Source organism: Salvelinus sp. IW2-2015, linkage group LG5, assembly GCF_002910315.2.
Source record: "Salvelinus sp. IW2-2015 linkage group LG5, ASM291031v2, whole genome shotgun sequence".
NCBI classification, from domain to species: Eukaryota; Metazoa; Chordata; class Actinopteri; order Salmoniformes; family Salmonidae; genus Salvelinus; species Salvelinus sp. IW2-2015.
In genome coordinates this window covers 12,604,461-12,625,888 of record NC_036844.1, presented here as the reverse complement: position 1 = coordinate 12,625,888, position 21,428 = coordinate 12,604,461, and the positions used below count along the sequence as shown (strand labels likewise).

At 44.5% G+C, this 21,428-nt stretch overlaps 1 pseudogene; it reads left to right on the top strand.

The window, feature by feature from the left end:
* LOC111963934 (phosphatidylinositol 3-kinase regulatory subunit alpha-like) overlaps positions 1-16,097 on the top strand; it is a 33,989-nt pseudogene extending 17,892 nt beyond the window's left edge.
* Positions 16,098-21,428: the final 5,331 nt, after the last annotated feature.

The following is a 21,428-nucleotide window of genomic DNA, read 5'->3' as shown; positions in this document are numbered from 1 at the left end:
GACAGAATGTCTCGCAACCGATTGGTGGTGGGGGGGGGGGCCTTAACCTCTCTGGCATATGTGCGACGCTAGCGTCTCACCTGGCCAACATCCAGTGAAAATGCAGAGCGCCAAATTCAAATAAATTACTATAAAATTTAACTTTCATGAAATCACACATTCAATATACCAAATTAAAGCTACACTTGTTGTGAATCCAGCCAACGTGTCAGATTTCAAAAATGCTTTACGGCGAAAGCAAACAATGCTATTATCTGGGGATAGCACCCAAGCAAACAAACACAGACCATCATATTTCAACCCTCCCGGCACGACACAAAACGCAGAAATAGAGATATAATTCATGCCTTACCTTTGACGAGCTTCTTCTGTTGGCACTCCAATATGTCGCATAAACATCACAAATGGTCCTTTTGTTCGATTAATTCCGTCGATATATATATCCAAAATGTCCATTTATTTGGTGCGTTTGATCCAGAAAAACACAGATTCCAACTTGCACAACGTGACTACAAAATATCTCAAAAGTTACCTGTAAGCTTTGTCCAAACTTTTCAAACTACTTTTGTAATACAACTTTAGGTATTTTTTTACGTAAATAATTGATACAATTGAAGACGGGATGATCTGTGTTCAATACCGGAGGAAAACAATGTGTAGCATGCTTTCTGGTCACGTACCTATAACAAACAGTACACTTCACTGGAGCCTCATTCTGAACATGGCTACTTCTTCATTTCTCAAAGGAAAAACCTCAACCAATTTCTAAAGACTGTTGACATCCAGTGGAAGCGATAGGAACTGCAGGAAGGTCCCTTAGAAATCTGGATTCCCAATGAAACCCATTGAAAAATCTGAATGGTTTGTCCTCGGGGTTTTGCCTGCCAAATAAGTTATGTTATAGTCACAGACATGATTCAAACAGTTTTAGAAACTTCAGAGTGTTTTCTATCCAATACTAATAATAATATGCATATATTAGCATCTGGGACTGAGTAGGAGGCAGTTTACTCTGGGCACGCTTTTCATCCAAACGTGAAAATGCTGCCCCCTATCCACAAGAAGTTAAGTATGGTATTTGTGCTAAAATCAGTGTGTGTGTCTATGTAAAGATAAACATAGAGTTAGCATTTCACTTTAGGTAGTTCACTTTGCTCCTTTTGTTAAGAACCCCAATGTATCTTATTGTAGTTATCACAAAGGTAAATCAAGTCTTATCTGTAATGTAGGACTGCTTTAATGTTGCTATACATGTAGAACTAGGACATGATTGTGTCTTGGCGTTGCTGTGCTTTTTATCCTGCATATTGACTTTTTGTAGCGATGGGGCCAGGTGTAAATTTAGCCCCATATTGTGAAGTGAGTTTCCCAGAAGCGGGAGGCCAAGGCTGGTAGGGCTTTGGCAGTAAAGGGGGGACAGCAGTGTAGGATGTCGCTCTGGGTAGGAAGGTTACACTTCCAAGCTGTGCAGAGGTGGCACTGGATGTCTAGCTCTCTATTTGGGGAAACGCTGGTGTTCCATTAGCTCAAAGTTCACTGCTTCTGAGAAAACCGCTCCTCTTTTTGGTCCGTGTGGCGCGTTCCACACAGTAATGTCTTCCAGATGACAGTTGTCTCTAGCCTACACGGGAGAGCATGTTTGGTGGTTAAAGGTCTCTCTCTCTTCTGATCCAGTCGGTTCACACGCAACCGGACAGAGTTTTTCCACAGTGTCCGGTGTGAAACGAGGACATGGCAATACATATGGCAGATAATTATTTAGCCTAGCAAGCAGCCTCCTGGGGGAGCGAACGTTTCCAGGCTAATGACCGGCGTGTATCCGTAGATGGCAATGCTAGATGCCCACTTTCATGCCCGTTTACAAAAAAGTTAAACAATTTCAGGGTAGAGAGAGAGAGGGGGAAAAGAAAATGTAAAAGGGTCTCCATTCATGGTTGTCTGCATTTGAAACTGCAGACTCAAAGCTTCGAACAGTTGGCCCTTTCAGAAAAGTGCCCTTTTTAAAAATAACCTTTTTTGCAAATCCAAATAAAATCTGTGCCAGCCCCCGGAGCCTTTCATGTCCACCACACCTGAATGCTAAGATTTAATGAGAAGAAGAGAAAAAAACCTGGCTAGACCTGGCTTGGCTCAGACCTGGCTTTCCTCAGACCTGGCTTGCCTCATGTATATCACTGGGTGTTTGCTTGGTCCAACCCAGCGTAACCTTAATGGTATCTACTGCTCAGCACCTCTCTAACCTGAATCGGTCGGTTGTGCACGGTTGCCGTTTGGTCTCTCCACCACTCCTTTGGTCTGGTGTCTTCTCTATACCTTTTTGAAGTTGCGCTCCAGTCCCAAATCGCCCTTCCTGCCCATTTGAAAGGCACAGCCGCTCTCTGCCCACCATGTGAACGCATGGCATAGTGGGATTATTATATTAATAGCTTGCCTGAGGGCAAGGGGTGGGGATGGAGGCCATCTTGGTGGTGGAACTGAAGTGTGGAGGCCCAAAATGGACCCCTTTGTGTCTTGTTAGAGGGTGGGAGAGATTGACTCTTGCATATAACCAACAAGGGCTTGGTTAAACAAGGGTTGGGCGATTTTAAAAATAAAAAAAAGACTGAATTTCAATTCACTTCCTGATACGTTTTAAATGAAATTGACCCCAACCAACCTCCAACTCATAACCTCCCAGTCTGTCTTTCTCTTAGCCTTCACCATGTTGTTACCTATTGAATCCTGAAGAGGACCTTTTTAAGTGAAAATGACAGAAACTAAAATACTGAACCACTATTCCTCTCTTCTTCTCTTGTCTTCCAGGCTCAGCCCTACTGGACCTGACGGAGCAGTTTTCCCTCCCGGAGACGGCTCCCCCCATGCTGGCCAGGCTGCTGGAGGCCATTGAGAAGAAAGGTGAGCTGAGCCGGCCAGTACACACCGGACTAATACAGAAAATGGCCTATATTTGCATTCTAGAAGATTCACTGCTTGTTTATCAACAATATGATTTCAATTTGTTGGGGCGGCAGGTAGCCTAGTGGTTAGAGGCAGGTAGCCTAGTGGTTAGAGGCAGGTAGCCTAGTGGTTAGAGGCAGGTAGCCTAGTGGTTAGAGGCAGGTAGCCTAGTGGTTAGAGGCAGGTAGCCTAGTGGTTAGAGGCAGGTAGCCTAGTGGTTAGAGGCAGGTAGCCTAGTGGTTCGAGCGTTTGCCTAGTAACCGATAGGTTGCTAGAACGAATCCCAGAGCTGACAAGGTAAAAATCTGTCTTTCTGCCCCTGAACAAGACAGTTAACCCACTGTTCCTAGGCTGTCATTGTAAATAAGAATTTGTTCTTTACTGACGTGCGTAGTTAAATTAAGGTTAAATAAAACATTTTAAAAGATATATATATATATATCCTTTAATGTGTTTTTCTACTTAAATCTGAATAGTTTTCATAGTGATTTTTATGGACTTTCTAGGAATCAAAGTAATTGCATGTCAGCTATGCGCTTTCCAGGAATCAAAGTAATTGGATTTTAGCTAGTGGCTTATCATGTGCTCCTTGATTTGGCGTAGGTCTGGACAATCCAACTCTGTACAGGACCTTCACAGCCGGTGGTGGACTAGATGTCAGACAGTGCTTTGACACTGGTGAGCGGAATTCATCTTGTTCACTTATTTCCACCCAAATTCAACGTCTCTTTTTATTTAAAAAAAAGTGTGTTTTTATATATATATATAGCAGTTAGACCTTGAGCTAATGTGTGTGTTGTGTTCAGATCCTCCCTCAGCAGACCTGGACCAGATGGACCTGCAGATGTTGTGTGATGGTCTGAGTCGGTACCTGCAGGACCTTCCCCAGCCTGTCATCCTACCAGCCATTTACACTCAGCTGGTCCACACCGCCCAAGGTACACACACACACACACACTATAAACACTGCCATTCACTCTCGTCAGAATACACCACATGATTACAACCATTATTCTATAGCACCCAGTGTTTCCTTGCTGTTTTACTCGAAAGTGTGTCGAGTCAAAATCAACATGTTGGTTAGAGGTTGAAATTTGTTTTAGCTCTCAGCAATCATGCCGAATATTTGAATATAGGCTTTCAGTGGGCCGTGCCCCAACCTAAAGGTACACAGCAGCCCTAACCTAATCTTCCATTGGCCGGACGATGGAACACTCTGTACTTTGAGATTGGAGAGGGAACCCAGAGGACTTAGAACTAGTGTCAATATCCACCCGTTGGCCCTTACACAGAGAGAGGACACACTATCCCTTTCTCTATCGCTCTCTTTTTCCCTTCCCCCATTTCTTAGGTTCGCTCTCTCTGTCTTGGGTTGTCTGTCTGTTTCTCTCTCMCTCGCCTTCTGTCTCTCGACTTCTGAACCTCTGTCCCTCCCTTCTCTGTATCTCTACATCTGTCGTGGGTTCTCTCCTTCTCCCTCCCTCCCTTTGTTCTGTTCTTCAGTGCTCGCTGGATTATCGTTCTGTCACACGGCCAGAAACAGGATATCTGTGGTTAATAGCAACTAAAATAAGCCTGAGGGTTTATCTCCCACATTTCAGTGCTAGCCAATCATCTGCAAGTGTACCTTGCACTCCTCACTCATTGTCGAGCACACACAATCTCAATGTGGTTTTCAAACCCGACTACTGCACACAGAGCTCTTCCCCCCCCACCCCCCCGCCAGCCCATTGGTCGAAGGGAAGCCGGCTCACCTCACACCTCTGTAGCTACAACTGGGGACCTTTTGGAAGGGTTTGTCAGTGTGACATTCCTTCTTCTCTGACACCTGTTGTGGTGTGTGTGTGTGTGTGTGTGTGTTGTGTGTGTGTGTGTGTGTGTGTGTTGTGTGTGTGTTTGTGTGTTGGTCCACAGAGGTGCAGAGCCCTGAGGAGTGTGCCCAGCAGCTGCGTCACATCGCCAGCGCACCCAGCCTTCCGGCCCAGTACTGGCTCACCTTCCCACTGCCTGTTGCGCCACTGGTCCCGGGTGTGTCACAATGCACCCAAGAACCTACTCAGCTCCCGCACGCTCGGTGAGATCTTCAGCCTCGATGCTCTTCAGACAGCAGGCTGCCAGGTGGGTGGAAGAGACAGACAGGCACACAGACAGATCTGACTGACGCTGTCTGGCTGACGCGCTGACGCTGTCTGGCTGACGCGCTGACGCTGTCTGGCTGACGCTGTCTGGCTGACGCTGTCTGGACGACGCGCTGGCGCAGGCTGGCTGACTGACTGGCGCACGCTCGCTGACTGACTGACTGACTGACTGACTGACTGACTGACTGACTGGCGCACGCTCGCTGACTGACTGACTGACTGACTGGTGCACGCACGCTCGCAGACTGGCTGTGAAAGGATTAGGTTGGGAAGCTTTTCTATTTGCTAGCTGTGATGTAGCAATTATAGGAGCCAGGCTTGAAGTCCCGTCAGTTAGAGACCGAGAGAAAGAGGGAGAGAGAGAGACCAAGCACAGATTAACCAGAGCAGCAGGGCCAGTCAGCTGGCTGGAAAATCACAGACTCAATTTGACTTTCATTTCGTCCTTTTTTCTTCTCTTCTTCTACTTGTTCACATCATCAGCTGTGAGTCCAGCCCAGATGCTCACATCAAGATCATCGAGACCCTTGTGACCAGCGAATGGACAGAAGCCCAGGCTGCTCCAGGTAAGAAAACACACATTCCTCTTCTATTATTCAGCATGTAGAATGCTCTTCTGGTTGGGGGTGTATGCAGAGCTATAGAGTGACTGTCTCTGTATCTCAGTTCTATATTTAAAGCGAAACTAATGCCCATCCCTGCCTCTGTGAAAGCGATTTACGTTCATGTGCTGTACTGTGTTATAGAAAGTTAAGACTGCATAATCACACTGCACTGTGCACAAACAGGTCGCTATTGTGGAACAAAAATCGCTACTTCAATTTTTATAACATTTTTCTATTTTAAATATCACTACGCTGTTTTTGATATACCACGGCAAATGACTACAAAGCAATATTAAAATATTAATATTAAAAGCTTTTATTAAACACATTATTTTCCATTGGTTCTAGCCTAGCATTTGGTTTGCTTCGTGTATACTTAGCGTTGGAACCTGCAAAGCATTCTCCTGAGATTTTGGTAATGAGCCTCTTTATCTACTTCCCCCGGAGTCAGATGAGCTTGTGGAGACTGTCCAGTATGTTAGAGGCAGTTTCGCGAGCCAATGCTAACTCCCATTAGCTCAATGACTGGAAGTCTATGGTATCTAACTAACAGTTATGCAAATTGCTAAATATACAGTGTATTCCGAAGGTATGCAGACCCCTTGACTTTTTCCACATTTTGTTACTTTACAGTCTTGTTCTAAAATTGATTTAAATAATTTCAAATCCTTATCAATACCCCATAATGACAAAGCAAAAAGTAGATTTTGGACATTTTTGCGCATGTATTAAATATAAACACAGATACCTTATTTACATAAGTATTCATACCCTTTGGTGCATCCTGTTTCCATTGATCGTCCTTGATGTCTCAACAACTTGATTGGAGTCCACTTGTGGTAAATTCATTTGATTGGACATGATTTGGAAGGGCACACACCTGTCTATATAAGATCCCAATGTTGACAGTGCATGTCAGAGAAAAAACCACGCCACGAGGTCGAATGAATTGTCTGTAGAGTTCCGAGACAGGATTGTGTCGAGGCAAAGATCTGGGGAAGGGTACCAAGATCCCAGAGAACACAGTGGCCTCCTCCATTCTTAAATGGAAGAATTTAGGAACCACCAAGTCTCTTCCTAGAGCTGGCCGCCCGGTCAAACTGAGCAATCGGGGGAGAAGGGCCTTGGTCAGGGAGGTGACCAAGAACCCAATAGTCACTCTGACAGAGCTTTAGAGTTCCTCTTTGGAGATGGGAGAACCTTCCAGAAGTACAACCATCTCTGCAGCACTCCACCAATCAGGCCTTTATGGTAGAGTGGCCAGACGGAAGCCACTCCTCTGTAAAAGGCACATGACAGCCTGCTTGGCGTTTGCCAAAAGGAACCAAAAGGACTCTCAGACAATGAGAAGCAAGATTCTCTGATGAAACCAAGATTGAACTATTTTGGCCTGAATGCCAATCGTCACTTCTGGAGGAAACCTAGAACCATCCCTACGGTGTAGCATGGTGGTGGCAGCATCATGCTGTGGGGATGTTTTTCAGAGGCAGGGACTGGGAGACTAGTCAGGATCAAGGGAAAGATGAACGGAGCAAAGTACAGAGAGATCCTTGATGACAACCTGCTCCAGATGGCTCAGGACCTCAGACTCAGGCGGAGGTTCACCTTCCAACAGGACTACGACCCTAATCACACAGCCAAGACAATGCAGGTCTCTGAATGTCCTTGAGTGGCCCAGCCAGAGCCCGGACTTGAACCCGATGGAACATCTCTGGAGAGACCTGAAAATAGCTGTGCAGTGATGCTCCCCATCCAATCTAACAGAGCTTGAAAGGATCTGCAGAGCAGAATGGGAGAAACTCCCCCAAATACAGGTGTGCCAAGCTTGTAGGGTCATACCCAAGAAGAGTCAAGCCTGTAATCGCTGCCAAAGGTGCTTCAACAAAGTACTGAGTAAAGGGACTGAATACGTATGTAAATGTGATGTTTCAGGTTTGTTTTTTGTTTTTGCAAAAATGTCTATAAACCTGTTTTTGCTTTGTCATTATAGGATATTGTGTATAGATTGATGAGGGGGGAAAAACATTTGAATCAATTTTAGAATAAAATAAAGTTTTTGAATAAAATGTGAAACAAGTCAAGGGGTCTGAATACTTTCCGAAAGCACTGTATCTTAGACTAAGGCTGCAGGGTTAAAGGGATTGGGAAGCCCTTTATCTTCTTCCCAGTCAGTTGAACTCGTGGATACCACTTGAATGTTTTTGCAATTTGCATAACTGTTAGTTAGATACCCATAGACTTCCAGTCGTTGCGCTAACGCTAGTTAGCATTGGCTCGCAAATCTACTTCTAACATCCTTCATACTTGATGCAGAGACACAAAAATGGTAACCACAAGTTCATGTGACTCTGGGGAAGCATATAACATGCTTCATTGCCAACATCCTAAAGTGTCCCTTTAACCCATAGTAGTGTCTCAATAATGGGATCTTAAACTGTGTTGCGTAAGAAGGGGTTGTGTTCATTTTTGGTCTGGTGCCGAGGATAGAGCCACCTTCCCCTTTTGAACAGGAAATCAGTGGCTTGTTGAGATCAAAGATCAGGTTTTTAGGTAGATTCCATCAAACGTGCTGTGCACAGAAGAACCCTCGATTAATTATGTTAGACTTTGTACCGTGGCCAGATATGCACTGAGAACTAAAGTTTTAACATTTCATAAATTCAGGTTGTGACGGAATAAAACCATTAAATAAATATATATTTATTATATATACATAATCGGTGGGGTGTGGACTAAGCTAGCGTTCTCTAGAAACTAGCAGTCTGGTGTGGGAGTGCACAATGTTGCGTGGCACGGTTGTGCTCTTACAGTTGCTTGTTGAAACAGCCTTTAGGCAGCCCGGGGGCCCATTGCCTGGCTGTCACTGTTTTAAAACGTTTTATTATCTGTCGGGGCCTATTTATAACATCCACCTCGCATGGGCTGCTGTCTGTAGTTCGCACCTGCAGGAGCAAATGGCCGGCGGAGGGTGGGCGGGCTGGTGGCAAGGACGAGCACGAACACTCAACACCGCACGCTTTGACTTCTCTTTCGCTGAACCAGCCAGGTCCCTTCCTGTGTCGAACCCACACACACACCACACACACACACACTATGCACCGACACTCGTGAAACACGCTACATGCCAGGTAGATTGGACTCGGAGGGGAGCAGTTTGGCATTCAGTTTAACACCACGTGTGTACGTGGGGATCTTTTGAGAGCACGTGTGAGATTTCTACGAAGTGTGGGTATGTATACTGTCTGCAAATACGTGTTTCTCTGAATGATAGCCTGTCTGTGTGCCTCCTCCAGTTACTGGGAGCCTATTTTAAGTAAGCAGCCAAAGGCCACTTAGATTTGGTTGGCTGGAAACTCGGTCCTTTGCACAGAGCACCTCTTGTTACACCACGATCAGACTGACGGCGTCATTGTGTTTTGGTACACCAGAAGTACATTCATTTCCAATGGAGCGCTGCAGTTTCAGTGCATTCTGTGTGGCGCGTACGTGTATTTATCCAACACGTATGAAATTGTATGTGTCGACTTGACAGAAATAGTAGAATAAAGCGAAATATTGAACTTTTGTTACACACACATTCACAAATGTTTGGATTACATATTGAAAAAATGTTTGACTGCTGAATTTATTTACACATCATTGATGCAATGACACTGTCGGGGAGATTGGAGTGTTAGCCCGGCGGCTGCTCCTACTTCCTAGGCCCACATTGCTCCCCTCTGCCTCACCCTTCTAACCCTCCCTCCCCGCTGGCTCCTTCCACACGCCCCCCCAGCCCCAAAGTGCCCAGCTCAGCAAATATTTGAACCTGTGCGAGTTAATCATAAGACTGAACCCCCCCCCCCCACCACCACCCCCCCACCCCCCCTTCGGTCGGCACTAGGGCCAGGTTTCAGAGTGGGCAGACAGGGTCAACAGCAAGGCAGCAGCTCAGCCAGTCATTAGAGCCACTGAACACGGCGATTGGCACGTGTGCTTTTCTGTTGCTCATTAGAAAAAGGACATTTCAGTCTTGGAAGTAGCCTATTTCCTATTCCTCAAAATCCCCTGAATGAATCTAATGTAACTCGAGAAATCTGTAATTAATTTCGACTATTTTGCGGAGGATGTTTTAGTTGAGCTATTTTACATCTAACTAAGGTGTTTGGTGGGTGCAGTATTTCTCACGTTAAAAGATGCACGATGTGTAAACAATGTAAACAAAGTCTGGCTACTGGGCAGGTCTGTCTCACTGTCTATGCTTTTGGATATAGAGCAGTCACTGCAGCTGTTCACCCCATGTTAGTCGGCAAATATAAATCGTCAAATCACAGCCCAACCTTCATATACCTGTTGTGACCAAAATTATCCTATTTACACCTTGAAGTAAATTTTGACACTAGAATAACGGTTTCTGACTCATATCGATGTCACATAGGTCGTTTTCAAAGGGTTTCGTTGCTTTTTGAAGGCAATTGCTCTTTAACCAGCGGTCCCCACGCGCACAGCCCTCCTCAGCCTGGCATAACATTTAGAGAGGGAGGGTGGGAGGGGGGAGGCAGAGGGGGAGGGGGAGCTGTACAGAGAGGCACACTCTCTCACTGTTACACCACCCGTGTCAGATCAAGGAGCAAGCCAGGCAGTCAGGCAAGCACCTGCCTCCAAGCCAAGCCAGAGAGTTACCGGATTACCTGGATTTCATTAAGTACCGCTGAACGCACCGTCACCTCTCTAAGAACCAAAGTAAAATAATCTTGTTTAAGCCACGGAATGGACATTTTCAGAAGGACTTGAGTTTTCTATCTAGAGCTCTGTCTCTTTGGATTTTACACACCGTTATTGGGAGAATTAAACAAAGACTCACCACTGGTGCCTTATACCAGAACATGCACAATTTGCAACGTAAGTTTGAGATCTTGAATCGTTGCAAATCTGACACACTGGATAAGTTTAAAGGGTTTATTGCTAATGCAAGGGCTTCAGCAAAACCTTGAGACAATGAATTTGCTAGATAGATGAATAGGCCAGATAGAAAATGGAAAGTAAATGTGCTGGGTAACAGTGGAGCAGGCTATGGGACAGAAACGAGACTGACAGGTTTTTTTTTTTATGGCCAATCTCCTGGAGCTGTCAAGAGAACAGGTTTTCCTCAAGCCATTGCTCGCGCGCTCTCCGCTGCTGTACTTTTAGACGCTGTTGGTTCATACAGGCCCCATATATCACCCTGCTGTCTTTCTGTGTGGTCAGGACAGCACGCTGATTTATCTAGGGACAACAGTGCAGCATTTTCCATTTAGACTGTACCGTTTCAGAGGCAATTTTAGAGGCCTCAATCGGAATATGATTTACTACCGAGCAAAAATAAATAAGCCCATGAATATGAAGCACAAGTTGAATACTGTAGGATTTTCTTTACTTGAATTTAGTGCGTACATGTAGCTAGCTATTCTTTAAATGAGATCACATGCCCTTAAAAAGGTAATACCAAGCTAAACTGTCCCCCTTATCACTCCGATAAGCTTTTATCTGGTATACTTTCAGTCAGTGGCCTATTTCATCATTCCCAAGCTGCCTTTGGAAAGACTCCATTCCCCCCTCTTCCRCCCAAWKKRCCCCCCCCCCCCCGGAGAATTACTGGTGTATTTTGGAGCCTCCGGGTGACTGGTGGTGGTAAGTGGGTGGCTGTGACCGGGGCAAAGGCTTTAGGACGTGTAGTGGAGCTGCTCAGCCTGGCCTGCCTACGTGCCGCAGCAGCAGATCTGGTTTTGTCTCTGTGCCAACAGTGGGCTGGACTAAACCGGTACACGACACGTGCGGGGAGGAGGGATTGAGCAATCTGCGGGAGGGAGGGCTGAGAGCTACAGAGCAGGAGAGACAGAGAGAAGGCTGCAGATTCGTTTCACTCCAGCTGCGTTAGAGCTAAGAGAAGATGTTCGCAGCAGCTATAGTCGGATCTATCTGGAAAGGATGCTGTGTACTTAAACAGATTATTATAGGGCTATTTTAGCCTGTGTGTGTTCTAGTCTATATAGACACTGATTTGCACTACATGGACTGTGCACGTTGAGGGATAGCAGCAGCAACTTAAAATGGGAAAAGGCCAGTGAGCTTTCAAAATGACATCATCGCTTTCAGGAAATGAAAGATGCAGGAGTTGTTGTTGACAGTCCCCCCCCGCGCTATTGGCTGTGGTAAGTGATGTAACACATTACTGAGCAAGGAAGCAGGCAAGCTGCCTTTAAAGACGGCTTTTTAAAATGGGTTTTTGAGGTGGTTTTACGAAGAGAGCAGGGTTCCATTCAGAACGGATTACGATTGTATCATTCAAATGTGCAACAAGGCTGTCTCTGAAACATGGGAGGATTTGGAGGACTCTTGTCCGAGACCCGATTTTGACGTCGGTTCTGAACCTTTATTTTACCTAGAGCTGGACCCTCCAGGTAGGCAAACTGACTTAGCTCATTAGCGCTGGGTGTTGCATGACAAGTCTGTCTCAATGCGTGCTGAGACATTGTATGGCAGGGGTACGATGGTCTAAGGCTAGCAGCAGCAGCGCAGGAAGTATCCCAAGGCAAATGTGAGTTCTGGTGGCGGTGAAATGTCACCTTGGCTGTCAGCCCAAACTGCTGCTTGCATTGCCATACCCTCTGGCCATCTCTGATCACCTCTTCTGGATCCGTGGATTTAGGCACTGCTGCAACCAGTAGGCTGTTGGAAAGATCCAGCTTTGGAGAAATACAGCTAAAGGGAACAGCACATTTGCGTACATTATTCCATCGCCATGGATATGGCTCATGTTATAAATATGTATATTATGCCCATGGCTCGGTGTCTCTCCTGCTACGTTGAAGTCTGAGGTACACTGCAGCAGGACAGCAGGCAGATGGGGAACAAAGGGAGTGAAGCAGCTCTAGTGGTTTAAAAATAGCCTTCTGCCATTTCAGCTCAGCTCCCTCCTGCCTGCTCCTCTGAAAGAGTGGCAGCTATATCGAGTGAGCCTGAGTCACTCGTGTGATTAACCATTCCAATGCAGCGATTAGGGCTTATTGATTCTGAGTGCTAGCAGCATGAAATAGGAATGGGGGATCTGCGTTAGGGAGAATGCTGTTGCTAAGAAGAAACCATTTGGAAGAGAAGGGACTGGATGTGTTCAACGTGGTGATGTCTGAGGTTTTTTCGTCAATGGAGCTTGGTGGGTTCATTGGCGGTTATATTGGTGGATATGTGGCTGAGTTATAGGATTTACAGGATGATTCTGCAATGGTTTACAGCTTTTTGCATTTGAGCTGCAGGCTCAAAGCTGCGCTCCATTTAGGTCTGACATTTTGCAGTGTCATTAATTTTTTCCCTTTTTTTGTGGCCGTTTTGCAGAAAGGCAGAGATTATCTGTTTACGATGTAATTGGGGCAACAGATGGGGTTGATTTCTCGTTGTTGCGATTTATGGTTCGGTCCCAACACAGGGGAGTGAAGGGGCTCTTTTTTTCTTGAATGTAATCCATTCTCCCTTACTCACTCGCTCTTTTTTTTTCTCTCTCGCTTGTGCTTTCTCTCTTGCTCTCTCTCTCAATGTTGGAGAGCAGTGGTATTATTTCAGCCCAATGTAATCTAGTGGAAAGGATTGGAGGGAGAAAGCAGTATCCTCCCACTGTTCTAACTGCCGCAGACGTTCGATCAGGTTCAAATGGCTCTCTCTTAATCATCCACTAAGCAAATGGAATAATATTTGCCACTCGCAGAAATAGAGTAATATATATTATCTACAACCCCTTTCAGCTCCCCCCTGGCATACTGGCTTAGCATTACATTATATACACTATGCCAGGAGTGACAACACTCCTGATAACGGCATGCTCCTGTTTAATGCACTAGGCAATTGACTGTCTCATCATCACATGAACTAAGCAGCCATCTCTCTCCCCTCTCGAACAATACAGCCCTACCTCCCAAGCCGCCCAAACCCACGGCCCCTGCTGTCACTAACAACGGTATGAACAACAACATGGCGCTGCAGGACGGCGAATGGTACTGGGGAGACATCTCCCGCGAGGAGGTCAACGAGAAGCTGAGGGACACGGCCGACGGTACGTTCTTGGTCCGTGATGCCTCCACTAAGATGCACGGCGACTACACGCTCACGTTGAGGTAAGTCTTTTTCCTTCCCTCGAAAAAGACTCACTTCACACATCCTCTATAACTAGTGTTTGTTGAATATTTCATTTGTATTTGGTCCCCCCTCCCTATTGGTCTCCACTTACAGAAAAGGGGGTAACAATAAGCTGATCAAGATATTCCACCGGGATGGGAAGTACGGCTTTTCGGACCCCCTGACCTTCAACTCAGTGGTGGAGCTCATCAACCACTACCGCAACGAGTCGCTGGCCCAATACAACCCCAAGCTAGACGTCAAGCTGCAGTTCCCCGTCTCCAAACACCAGCAGGTAACCGTCAGCATGATCATAAACGTTATTTATTTACTTTTCACACAATGCGTCATAGCTCAAAAGCCTTGGCAAATTAGTCAGTGTCAATCTACAGCTCTACTCCATTTCTTCGCCTCCCCTCCTCAGGATCAGGTGGTGAAGGAGGACAACATCGAGGCTGTGGGGAAGAAGCTCCACGAGTACCACCAGCAGTACCAGGAGAAAAATCGAGAGTACGACCGCCTCTACGAGGAGTACACCAGGACGTCTCAGGAAATCCAAATGAAGAGGACAGCGATCGAAGCCTTCAACGAAACCATCAAGATCTTCGAGGAGCAGTGCCAAACGCAAGAGCGGTACAGCAAAGAATACATTGAGAAGTTCAGGAGGGAAGGCAATGACAAGGAGATCCAGAGGTAAGGACTTGATCTAGACTCCCCAAAAACTGCCAAAAAAATACAATTTGGACATTTTGTTTTCTTATCTAATCAATTTCTTAATTCTTCATAACTGAGTTATTGTTTTCCTCAGGATCATGGGCAACTATGAGAAACTGAAGTCTCGTATCAGTGAGATCGTGGACAGTAAGCGGCGTCTGGAGGAGGATCTGAAGAAGCAGGCCGCTGACTACCGAGAGATCGACAAACGGATGAACAGCATCAAGCCCGACCTCATCCAGCTCCGCAAGACCAGGGACCAGTACCTCATGTAAGTATCACCTCCTAGTTTCAAATCAATTAACTTTATTTTTCTGGTGATGGGAATGTCTTGTAAAGGTCTCAATACTTCCAGTCTCTAATCGGTCTTGTCATGGTTCTCGTGTTCCAGGTGGTTGACCCAGAAGGGTGTCAGGCAGAAGAAGCTCAACGAGTGGCTGGAAATCAAGAACGAGAACACAGAAGAGTGAGTATTATAGACTGACCTTCCATACATTTTATGATCCTGGTATCTAACGTTGACAAAGTTATGGGACAAGCAATGGGGAATCACATCGCACCATTGTTAAATAGTTTGCCATTCGATATCAAACTTTAAGTATCTAACTCCCTCCGTCCATCTATGTTCTCCAGTCAATACTCTATGGTGGATGACGATGAGGACCTCCCCCACCACGACGAGCGCTCCTGGAAGCTGGGCAACATCAACCGGCTGCAGGCTGAGGCACTCCTCCGGGGGAAGAGAGACGGAACATTCCTGGTCCGAGACAGCAGCAAGGCAGGATGCTACGCCTGCAGTGTTGTGTACGTATAAAGACCTTGTACTCCTTCTACTTTCGTACTATAGTATAGTCATGTAAGCATCTACCTGATCCTGAACTGATCCTACCAGCATTTGGTTACTGATGCAACATAATTTACCTCAGCGTTTGTACGGCTGTAGCTTGACAGTGTTCCCTTGAAGGATCAGACTGTGCTGCACTACACCCTTTCTGTTTACCTCAACCTGAAGTCAAGCTGTTTGCTTCTACACTGTTCAGCACAGTGTCGTTGGCACTGCAAACACAAATTCGGAGACTGTAGACTTTACAGGAACTGGTGTAGCCTTCAGTGTAGACACTGCAGCTCAACCATGTCTAGAGTGAACCTTGTGTGACCAAGGGCTTGATGATTAGTCACGTCGTAGAGTCAGGTGTGCCCTAGTGCTGGGAACGTAAAAGTACAACCTGGCCTAATAGAATTTGTCTTGACGTTTCTCTCCTTCTCCGTCTCTCCTCTCCAGTGTGGAAGGTGAGGTGAAGCACTGTGTCATCAACAAGACGCCCTCAGGGTTTGGCTTCGCCGAACCTTACAACCTGTACAACTCGCTCAAAGAACTGGTCCTCCACTATCAGCACACGTCACTGGTCCAGCACAATGACTCTCTGAATGTTACGCTAGCGCACCCCGTCTACGCACAGCAGAAGCGGTGAGGACCCTCCTGGCCATTCAGTTGGGCAAAAACATGAGACTTGTTTTCCTAAAAATGTATATTTATATATTGTGCTCGGACTTTGGACACAAAGATAAAAAATAAAAACTAGGCCCGTGTCTTGCCTACTAACAGACTTTTGACTCACGAGAGAGGAAAGGACTAAAGAGACTAACGCAAAGCGAAGCCTGAAAACATTTCAGTGACTGAACTGACTGTGAGCAGTGGCGAGAGCCTGAATGTAGTTTTGTCTCTCGTGCGTATTGTGGGAGCACAGAGTCGAGGTGAAACTGCTGAACTCTCTCCCCAGCGGAGGACATTGGAGGCCTTTTCCTAATGGTGCTTGTTCTTTTCAAAGCTTTACCAGCTGGAATGTCAAAACGCAGATAAAACTTGAGTGCATAATTTTTCTTTTTCTTTTCCCCCTTCTTGCGTTTTTACTTTCAAGTCTATCTCCCTGCGGGTGTCTGTGTGTGAGTGTGTGTCCATGTGACAAACTCACAGTATCTGAAAGCTGTTGGGGGTGTCTAACACACGTGTAAGTGTTCAGTGGCAGACCATGGATCAGCTGATAAATGTAGCAAAATGGCACTTTTGACAAAGTATAATCGTTTTCTTGAAAAGACTCCTATGGACTTACAGTGCAGAGACTCTAAACTGTTCTCTACTGTGGATGAGTGAAAATATGAACAGACTTGAAATGGAAATACTTCATTATGTATATATACAGAGGGGAACGTCAGTACACAGCAAACCTACCGCACCATACCAAAAAAAAAAGCTCAGTTACTGTTCAGTTATGTCCTAATCTGCTATGCAATTATGTGTCTCCCTTATTTCTACAAAGTTGTTTTTATGCTGTTGCAAACCCATAATATAAGCTTGTTATTAATGCTTGAGAAAGTGTATTTCCCATGTAAATATCCAAGAGGATATTTTGTGTCAAAATGCCACGGTAAAAACTGCTTCCGATTTTTAAGAAAGTAAATAATAGTAACATATACTTTATTACAAATGACTTTATCAGCAACGGATATAAAGATGGGGAAAGATGAGTATTTTATTAGTTTTTTTTGCTTCAAACTGATGTTCTCAGGCAGAGCCTTTTTGAGTATTTGACAGTTGCTTCAGTCACAAGAAATATTTCTAACATAGCCACGTGTTTTTAGGTCTTTGTCGAAACAACGGTAGCATCCCATGTGGCACCCTATTCCTTATAGTATACAGGGAATAGGGTGCCATTTTAGAATGATGGGAATATTTGTTGATTACTGCAATCATAATGGTGCATGTTGTACTCACCTTTTCAACCATCTCCATGGAAACAACAGTATAGATTTATTTTGTTATATAACCTTTCCCCAAGGAAATCACAGCAAATCGGTGTCTTGAAATGATGGAAATTGTTATTAAAAAGATCAATTGGGAGACATTTTATCTTCCCCTATGCATTGTCCACATTGTATTTTTTCTGTATCAGAAAATCTTTTGAGTTGTTTACGTAGGTGGATCAACTCATTTCAAATAGTCTGTGATTGCTTATTCTCATACGACATTGTATACCAAGTGGTTCTGTTACTTGGAGAAAGTACCCAAATTTAGCTGCCAACCCACTAGTAAACATTGGTGTCACCGCTGCACATTCCCCAAAACTATTTTTCGACCCTGACTTTTTTCCAAGATGTAAATGTCCATGAGTCTAAATTAGTGTTAATCTATACTACACCGTCAGCATGTATGGATTTTTCATTAGAAAATATTATGATTAACTTTGAATTAGACTATCATCCAAGCCCAGTCAATTCAAAAATTAAATCAAATTATTTTAGTTTGGTGACATTTTCGTTCAGAAGTAGGCCTACTCGCCTGAAAGTAATTTGTTTAAATCAACACTGGCTGGCATTGTTGTCAAATATAACCCTCTACATCATCTATCCCTATTAGAAACATGAAATAAATGTGTAGTGTGAGGATTAACCTATTAAATTGTATTTTTAATTCCCCTTTGACATAAATGGCTAGTGAGAGGTTTCAATCTGGCACCACTATTATACCTGTATATTTGCAGGGAGTAAATTTCCACAAATCTCATGGTATACTTAAAGGTTGAAGAGAAAGAGAGGCATTAGATATGTTTCATTCGGGGGGAAAGAAGTGTTGCCAATGTTGGATAAACTTATTTTCTTCTCTCTGGGTGGAATAGTATGCATGTGTTAAACAGGGCAACGGGAGCGGTGCCTTTTGGTGTGGGTTCTGTTTACAACAATGCATTTTTCCCCCCCTAACATGTATGACCCCATTACCTTTTGTGAGCCTCCCTGGGAGGCGTAAACAAACTTAACGCACAAAATAGTCAGTGCAATGTGTACGAGATGTGTTCACACTGTGTAACAGTTTTGCGTCAGTGTATGACCAAAATGATCATCATGTGGAATTTATTTTTACACATTAAGATGAATCGTTTTCTCGCACATCTGACGTTAACTGTTTCTCTTTTGCTTTGCTCACATTGGTACACTCAAGGCCAATAACTTCTGAACCAGCTAAAACAAAGCAAGTTTGGATTCAAACTACTATGCCACCTCTGGGACAAATAACCATTGTACTACAGTATACCTTTATACCTTTTCAAGTTTGTTGTATAAATGTAGTTTGATCCCAGGCTGGTCTTGTTTGTTTTACATTTGTCCAAAATGTCGTCTTGTTCTACACTCTGTTCTTTGGAAAAACCTGCACCATTTTGAGGGTTAGACTTTTCTTTTTTCCCTCAGTTGACACATTCACCTGTGAGGTGATTGTTACAGAAATGTTGATTGCAATTTACCAATATTCCCCAGTTTTGCTTCAATCGTGTATTGGGCTTTGTTTAAAGAAAATAAACATTTGTTTAAAAAAAGTGAAACTTTTCAGTGTTATTATTGAAGTAAATAGCAAATTTTCCACATTGTGACATCCATGTACCCATACCAGACAAAAAAGAAAGACAAAAGGCTCCTTTTCAGTTGCAGAACTGTGTACAGCTGGGTGTCTTTTTGAGGTTATGCAAATTGAATGGTGTGGCATTATGGCACAGCATTGATGTCATCAGTGATAAGACAGAACACTTTGTTCCCTCAGAGAACATTCACACTGTAATTGAATTTATAGAGMCCTATGTGGTTTTTGCTATTTTAACATATCACTTAATTCTAGAATGGACTTTTCAGTTCCTACTTTTAACCGATACATGTCTACTTGCAGAAATAGGATGTTAATTATAATTTTATTAAATTAAATATACATTTACATTTAGTCATTTAGCAGATGCCCTTATCCAGAGCGACTTACAGGAGCAATTCGGGTTAAGTGCCTTGCTCAAGGTCACAGATATAATTTTCAGTTAGTAGGCTCAGGGATTCGAACCAGCAACCTTTCAATTAATGTCTCAGCGCTCTTAACRACTAGGCTACCTGCCGCCCCATATACACTCACCGGACAGTTTATTAGGTACACCACCCCATTCACAAAATTGGATTTCTCCTACACACAGTGAGTCACGTGACCATGGCTTGTTATATAAAGCAGGCAGACATTGAGGCATTCAGTTACTGTTCGAGTGAACATTAGAATGGGCAAAACAAGTGACCTAAGCGATTTTGAGTGTGATATTATAGTCGGTGCCAGGCGCGCCGGATCCAGTATCTCAGAAATGGCCCCCTTCCTGGGCTTTTCACACACAATAGGGTCTAGGGWTTTACCAAGAATGGTGCGACAAACAAAAAACATCCAGTCAGCGGCAGTCCTGTGGGCGAAAACAGCTGGTTGATGAGAGGTCGAAGGAAAATGTCAAGAATCGTGCAAGCTACCGGCGGGCCACAAACAGACAAATAACGGCAGTGGTGTGCAGAACGGTAATCTCGGAACGCACACATTGTTGATCCTTGTCACGGATGGGCTATTGCAGCAGACGACCACGCCGGATCCCACTCGTATCAGCTAAAAACAAGAAGAAGTGGCTCGTTGTCACGTGATTACCAACACTGGACAATTGAGGAGTGGAAAAACAGCGCCTGGAACATGACAGCGAGTTCAGTTTACTTGAGTGGCCTGGTCAGTCCCCAGACCTGGTCAGTCCCCAGACCTGGTCAGTCCCCAGAGCTCAACCCAATAGAGCATCTTTGGGATGAGATGGAACAGGCTGTTCGCAGCAAGAATGTATCGCTGTCTAAACTGCAGCAACTGCATAATGCCATCGCGTCAGCATGGACAAACATCCCCGTGGAACGTTTCTAATACCTTGTAGAATGCCCCGAATAATTCAGGCTGTTCTAGAGGCAGAGGGGGTGTGATGCAGTTCTAGATGGGTGTACCTCTATCAGATCTTACTTCATTTAAAGATATTTTGTGCATGCACCCCAATAAGCACAGTGTTCCTTTACTTATTAATGCCTTGACCCACCAAAATGGTCTTGTGAATCATTATTTTAACAAACCAATGGTTCCATCCATAGCACAATCTTAAACCACAACCCAGTAGAGATTGGCTGCGATCCACCATTTTGTGAAACAAGTTTATCCACACTCTTTTAACACAAGAGGTCTTAACTGTTACAAGTGACGTGCCAGCAGGCCATACCAGCCCTGACTCACTGGGAGCAATGAGTCTTGCCCTGGGTTATGTACCATTGCTCCAGCTCAAAAGGCAAATAGTTCCCTGGAGGTTATAGCCATCCCAGCAAACTTGATTAATCATCTACAGAGAGATGGAGCGTGAGAGAGAGGGATATCATTCGAGCAATGTGACCCAGAGGAAAGACTGGATTCTTCCCATTGTAGTTCCTTGAATTGCAAATAATAACAACCCTCCTGCCAATTACAGTGCCCTTAGTCTGCATTTACAACAGCCATGTTGGAGAATTCTGGAATGCACTGTTCTGAAACATGCTGAAAGGTTTTTTGATAGAATTAGATCACCTTCTAGAGCTTCCTCTCAACTAAAGTGCCAGAATGCAGAGGTAGCTACGAGAAGAAAGATCTAGGTGAGGTTGATCAAGCGTATCCTCTGACAACCACTGTGTCTGCTGTTTGCGTCAGCATCAGAAACGGAGAATGTAAACCACAGAGCACATGACCTTAACCTCTCGATTTGTTCTCACCTCAGCGGACTGCATCTTTTTCACACTTATGAATAAGACATTTATAAATAGAGCAAAATGTTTCCATAGTAAAATGAAGTACTATCTAAGACATGACAGAGGTAGACTAGATTATGCATTCATTTAATCACAGCTTGTTTAAGTAGTACATCATAGACCTAATTAATATGACTGAAATATAATTATTTTGCATTTGCATTTTGATTAAGGTATCTTACCAATGTCAGTCCTAACCCAAAGACAGGTCCATGCACAAAGATGAGCCAATTAGCTTTTGTGGCATCAAAGCTAGACCAGTGAGAGG